This window comes from Nicotiana tabacum, chromosome 16 (genome assembly GCF_000715075.1).
Source record: "Nicotiana tabacum cultivar K326 chromosome 16, ASM71507v2, whole genome shotgun sequence".
NCBI classification, from domain to species: Eukaryota; Viridiplantae; Streptophyta; class Magnoliopsida; order Solanales; family Solanaceae; genus Nicotiana; species Nicotiana tabacum.
Window position 1 is genome coordinate 37,651,986 of NC_134095.1, and position 6,928 is coordinate 37,658,913.

The following is a 6,928-nucleotide window of genomic DNA, read 5'->3' on the forward strand; positions in this document are numbered from 1 at the left end:
AGCAGCTCCCAATGGGACCCACTTAGGCGGTGGTTGACCTACTTCAACTTATAAACGATTTGAACGCCTATTTTTGCTCATTTTTCAACAAAAATTCGTCTCCAAACTTCTCCTAACCCTCCTAAACATATACCACAAGGGTTTGAAGTGATTCCAAAGTGATTATACCATATTTCAACATCAAAACTTAGTTCTAGTGAAGAACAACACCTCTTTGAGGTTGTGTTGTCATTGAGGATTGTTGTGGGCTGTATTTGGATGAAATTCCAAGTTGTTGCTACTGTATAAGGTGAGTATAACAGCCTACTAATTGTGCTTAATCTTGCTTGTATGTTGGTTAAGTTGTTAGGATGATAAACTACAAGATAATACTTGGGTTAGCTTAATAACTTGGATTTTGACTTGAAGTTACTGTAGGAGGTATTTATATTGTGTTCTTACTTGTGCCTAAGGTTATCTTGATGTTGATTAAGTTAAATGGATGGGCTAGACATGAACTAGTGAATAAAGTTGCTAATTGAGGATAGTTGAAGTTGTGGATTATTTTCGTTGTTATAAATATATGGTTTAAGGCTGGAATCATTGATTAATGACTTCATTATCATGTTAATGATACTTTTATATTGAAGTAAGAAGTCTATAATGATTGATAAGGGGTATACGGATTCCAATCGGAGTTTGCCGCTCGTCGTAATGTAGTTGTGACTTGTTGTTGTTATATGGTGTCTTGATATTGATAATTATGTATTGATGGATTGCTCTGGTCATTGTTGTTGGTATATGATATTGGAGGAGGCCCTTGTTACAAGGGAGATACTGCCCAAATTTACGTAAACGAGCTACTAGCTTATGTTATAGACTTAGCCTTTGCTCAGCACTGATTTTGAATCTCCTTATACTATGATAGATTGAGTTGACTTGTTTGAAGAGTTGCTTGGAAGGGATTAAGGACTCAACGGGTTTAAGGTATGTTAAGGCACTTTCTTCTTTCTTTTGGTATGATCTAAAATGAAATGAACATAAACGATACGCTATTTCATAATGACTCTACTCCTAGCAACTAAGGTTGTCCATGTTGTTCTTTCCTTATAAAATTATTCTAAACAAGTGTATATGATCCTTAAATCCTACTAAGGTTCATATTGATGTTAGGGATGTCCATAATGTTCTTAAGTCACTCCAAAAGGTTTAGAATGTAATTCCATAAGTTGAACATGCATTATATATATGTATCTATTTTACTCTACCGAGCCGCACTATAGTCGGCCGGGTACGACACCTATTGTGCAACCACTGATCAGTTGGTTTACCGAGCTCCACGTGGCCGGGTACGATTCTACCGAACCTTATGATGGTCGGGTACGCTTTTACCGAGTCCTCTTTGAGGCCGGGTACGATATGATGATGATGATGCCAACAAAGGCGAATGTTTTAAAAAGTTTATGTATATATATGTATTATGCATTTCATATCATATCCCCTAGAGGCACTCACATGTTACAGGTTGTATCTCCGCTATCTCTCTCTTTACATTACTGTTCTTGTTTATGCTTTCTGTCTAACATACTCGGTACTTTATTCGTACTGATGTCTCTTTTGCCTGAGGACGCTGCGTTTCATGCCCGCAGGTCCTGATTGATAGGTTGACAGTCCTCCTAGTAGGCTATCAACTCAGCGAAGATGTTGGTGCACTCCACTTGCTCCAGAGTTGCCTATTTGGTTAGTATGCTTTGGATATGTATTGATTGGTATGGCGGGGCCCTATCCCGACCTTTATGATTTTATGTACTCTTAGAGGCTTGTAGACATATATCAGGTGTATGGATACTTATATGGCCTTGTCGGCCTATGTTTCGAGTTTACTAATGGTCATGTCGGCCTTATAGGCCCGTATGTCACATATATTAGTTTGTATATCATGTTGGGTTTTCATATGTTGAGTATTCCCTTATGTTTTATTCTTGTTATCTCATGACGGGTTTTCTGGCTCATTTACTCACGATAACATGATAAGAAAGATATGTTACGTTGGTACTTGGTTGAGTAAGGCACCGGGTGCCCGTCGCGGACCTTCGGTTTGGGTCGTGACACTAGTACCATGCAAGGTACTATATGACCACGATAGTATAATATATAATGTATATAAAAATAATAATAATTAAAATATTAAGTAATTTGGGATAATTTTTAAATTATACGGGTAACTGGTTAATTACTGGATAACGGGACATTACCCAGTTAACTAATAAGTGGATAAAAATTTATAAAATATACCATCTAAAATTTGGCAAAAAGCCACCATGACAAAATGACTCATTAGTCATCATGCCATGTGGCAATGTAAGGACTCATTAATGTGGCCAAAGCCACCAAGACTTAAAATAACTTAAGTCTTACTAAATGAAAACACTAGTAACGTGACTCCTTCCAAAAGAGGGCAAAAATGATTCCTTTCTTAAGGATTGAAATTCAAAAGCTATAATCCTTTCTTAAGGATTGGAATTCAGAAGCTATAATCCTTTCTTAAGGATTGGAATTCAGAAGCTTTCTTTAGCTAAGTTTCGTTCAAATTAACAGAAGCCTATTTCGTTCATTTGGTTCAAAAGAGCAGAAACAGTTTCGTCCAAAAATTTCAACGAAATCCAAAGCCAAAATTCATTCGAATTCGGAAGCAGAAGCCTCACTTCGATCAAATAATTCAAGGAATAGGTATGTTAAACCCCTCCCTTCTTTCTTTTGTCATGATCCATATGATACTGAAGAAACGAGCAAACACACAGTTTTCATAAATTACTCTATTCATAGAATTATTAGGGGTGTCTATATTCTTGATTCCCCATGAAAATTATTATTATTTTCTGTTCATGGGTCTCAGAATAATACGCAGTTGGAAAAGTTTATCCGGAAGGAATATTGAGATTATTACGTATTTTTCTTGCATTTCACCCATATGCATTGACCCATGACCAGATGGCGTTATATACGCGTATATATGTAAATATATGTATATGGGATATGAAAAAAGGTTACGGCGTTATATACGCATCACCACCTGATCAGCTGGTATATGTTGATGATGTGCCTACAGTGGCCGAAACTATATGATGGGATGCCCTCAGTGGCTTGATGATATTATGTACACCCATACCTATGCATGGCATAACATTTATACACATGTGCACGACATTATAAACGTTTCAGAATTTACAAAGTTATTCAGATTTAAAGATGTGTTTCTGTATTCCATGTTTCATCTATGTCTTTTACGTACTAATTTTCATGCCTTACATACTCAGTACATTTTTCGTACTGATGTCCTATTTCATGAGGCCTGCGTTTCATGCTCGCAGGTACAGGTAGGCAAGCTGACGGTCCCCCTTCTTAGGATCCCTGATCAGCGAGAGTTGGCGTGCTCCACTTGATACGAAGCGGCTTTTGAGTTTGGTACGATTCGTTTGTATATATATATATATATATATGGGGGTATGACGTGGCTCAGTCCCGTCTTTGTACAGTTATGTTTCCATTAGAGGTCTGTAGATAGTATGTCTAGTTGGGTTGTATGTGGCCTTGTCGGCTTTCAGTTATTGGATGTATAGTTGTCTATTACAGCCTTGCCGGCTCGCCCACTGTATTCTGCATGTATACGTACATATGCCTTGTTGGCAGATTTCCTTCATTACATTATTCTCGTAACTCGGCAAATGTTATACAGGTTCATATCCTAGACGCATGCTTAGGGGTGTTTGACAGGCAGGACTCAGGCACCCGTCGCGGCTCATCGATTTGGGTCGTGACAGAAGGCAAATGGAGGCCTAGGGCTCCAAAAAGCAGAATTAAAAAACAAAGTAGCCCATGCAAATCTGGCCTGGAGGATTTACCACAACACCTCAAGCTTATGGGCTAGAGTTCTTATCTCTAAGCACTGTAATTGGAACCAAACTCCTAGATCCCCTAGAACCCCTAAATCCACTACATGGCAATGCATCCTTAAGGGCTGGGATACATGCAGAAAGGCTAGCAGATGAGTGGTCCACAAAGGAAACAGGGTAAACTTCCTGAATAATGCTTGGATCCCTAATCAGCCAGCCATTAGGGATATGGTAGAAGGCCCCTTTACTCAAATGACATATCTGTCAAAGTAGACACTGTCTACAATTCAGGGAACTAGGATCTCTCCCCCATCTCTATGGATCTGTCCCCAAACATCTCTAATGTTATCAATTCTATCTTTATTCCTCCCAACCTTACCAAAGAAGACAAGCTAATCTGGGGATTGACTCCTAGTGGGTCCTTTACCAGCAACTTTGCCTACACTTTCCTTAGCAAAAGCAAGAACAATGTTGAAACTGAGGTGGAAGGGAACTTTAATTGGATCTGGAAATTACAAGCTCCTAACAAAGTCAAGACCTTCATATGGCTCCTTACCCACAATAGGTTACCTACAAAAGGCCACCTTCACAAAATTGGGGTTAACTGTAACCTACAATGCTATTTCTGCCAGAGTTTTGAAGAGACAAGCGAACACATTTTCTTTGAACGCATAAATACAGCCCAATTCTGACAGGAATTGCTATCCAAGGCTTCTATTGAGAGTAGGCAACAGAATCCCATTTTCTCATCTCAACAATGGTCATTAACTTGGAAAAAACTTAGAAACACTCCCTTTAATGAAAACATTCTTTAGGAAAACATCCTTCCCTTCTATTTCTGGCACATTCACTGACTATGCAGGAACCACAGTCTGTTCAACAATAAGAAGGATGGAATCAACATCACCAACACTATAGCTAAAACAACTGAATACTTTATGTTGATGAAAAGTACCACCATCAAAAAGACTTTCCAAACCACTGTAAAATGGGAGCCCCCAGAAGAGGGTGATATAAGCTGAACACAGATGGGGGTAGCTAGGGTTAACCTAGGCATCGGACGAATAGGTGGAGTATTTAGGGATCACAATGGGGACTAGATTATGAGGTTTATGGAGAATATACCACATACAACCAACACTTTTGCCGAGCTGAAATCGCTCCTAAAAGGACTGCAGCTCGCTGAATAAAATGGATGGATCCCTTTGGACATCAACACTGACTCGGCAAAAGTAATACAAATGCTACTCACAAGCAACCTAACATATGATCCTATGATTTGTGAATGCAGGTTGTTTATGCAAAGGATAGACAGGGTCATGGTGAGGCACACGTACATGGAACAGAATAGGGTGGCAGATGTTATAGCAAATGAGGCAGCAAAGCCAAGCTTTTTGGGTAGATCCGTTTTACTAGTAGTTCCTCCGATGTTTGCAAATGATGTATTTTGGGCAGACATCCTAGGAACTGAAGATCTTAGGAATTTTTTGGCATGTAATATTGATACTGTTTCTCAAAACATTGCTCTACTGGAGGAATTAAAGTATCTCGACAATAGCAGTACTTTGTAACTTCCTCTGCTTAAGTAGTTATATAAATATCCCTTTAACCCAAAGAAAAAACTATAACTAAAAATTGCTTGTTTTGCATAAAAATTAATTCACAATTACTTTTTTTTCTCCTTCTAAAAATTGTCTAAACACAATGTCTGATTATACTTAAGTGATGTCCCAATGTGATCCTTTCTAATGTTAGCCATACTTTTTGGTAGGGATGTTCAATTTGAACTGGAAAATCGTATCAAACCGAAAAGTCAAACCAAACCAATTTAAAAACCTTGATTAGGATTGGTTTGATTTAGTTTAGTATTGAATAAAAAAAAATCTAACCAAACCGACATATAAGTATATAATTTTTATATACTTTTAATACTTTATATATTTTTTTTTTTCAAAAATGTCTTGAAATATTTCATGGAATGTAATAGTTAATAAGACTATGAAGTGCATCTATTTTTATTTACTTTAAATAATGAGTTTTATCATCACTTTCTTATCAAGTGTTATTGAAATGCGTCAATCTCTTTGTTCTTCCATATTCATATGTCAAGATCTATTAAACTCTTATATCTTTTTTTAATCTAAAATGGTATTTTGATAATTTTAAAATTAAATAGAACCTATCATTATTTAGGCTTCATATTGATTTTTATGTTTAATTAGTATATTCGGTTAACCTTGAAAGCTTACATCAACGAAAAATTATTGTTAGATGACTAAGAAAATAACTATCATGTGTTACTAAAAAATTTCTCACATAAAAATATTTTAATTGATCATATGTTTGTCAGTTTTTCTTTTAAATTTTTTTACTACACATATTCAATTATCAAAACTTTAACTATAACTTTAATAAAGTAAGATTGATATAGTTGGTTTGATTCGGTTTTGATAAAAGCCAAACCAACCCGATCCATGTACACCTTTATTTTCTGGGCTTAGGGTGGCTAATATACAAAATTAAAACTAACAATAGAGGAGGACAATAAGAAAAATAACCGTAACATTAGTATTTGTCTGTGTTGTAACCGGTGGCGGACCCAGAATTTTACTCAAGCGAGATCAAAAAGATATTGAAGCCCCAAGAATAATCGACATTAGGGATTATTGTTTTTTATTAATTCCCACAATACCCCTGAAAATTTTCATTTCGAGGTGGTATTCTAAATTTTTTCTTTAAAGACGTCAAATAAAACAACATCATTTTCTGTAGTTATATAAGACCGTCAATTATCCTTTAAAGTCTTCAATTTTAGATATTTGTGCTTACTCTTATAGTTAATAACAATAACAATAATATAGAAATTTGAAACAAAATAAACATACAATTTACTAAAAGAATAAATAATTAAATAAAAAGCAAACAAACCTAAATTTCATGTATCCAAAAAGAGGGCACGCGACATTATAAATTACAGAAGTGTTAAACGATAGTATAAAACATGCAGTAAATACATAAATTTACACGTACACGTAACTTTTAGAGGTTATTACATT

General features: G+C 36.1%; 1 long non-coding RNA gene across 1 annotated transcript; it reads left to right on the forward strand.

The window, feature by feature from the left end:
• The first annotated feature begins 2,422 nt into the window (after nt 1-2,422).
• LOC142170670 (uncharacterized) lies at nt 2,423-5,419 on the forward strand. The gene is made up of 3 exons (XR_012700011.1): nt 2,423-2,709; nt 3,351-3,444; nt 5,164-5,419. It is a non-coding gene; the product is annotated as an uncharacterized LOC142170670 (long non-coding RNA).
• Nucleotides 5,420-6,928: the final 1,509 nt, after the last annotated feature.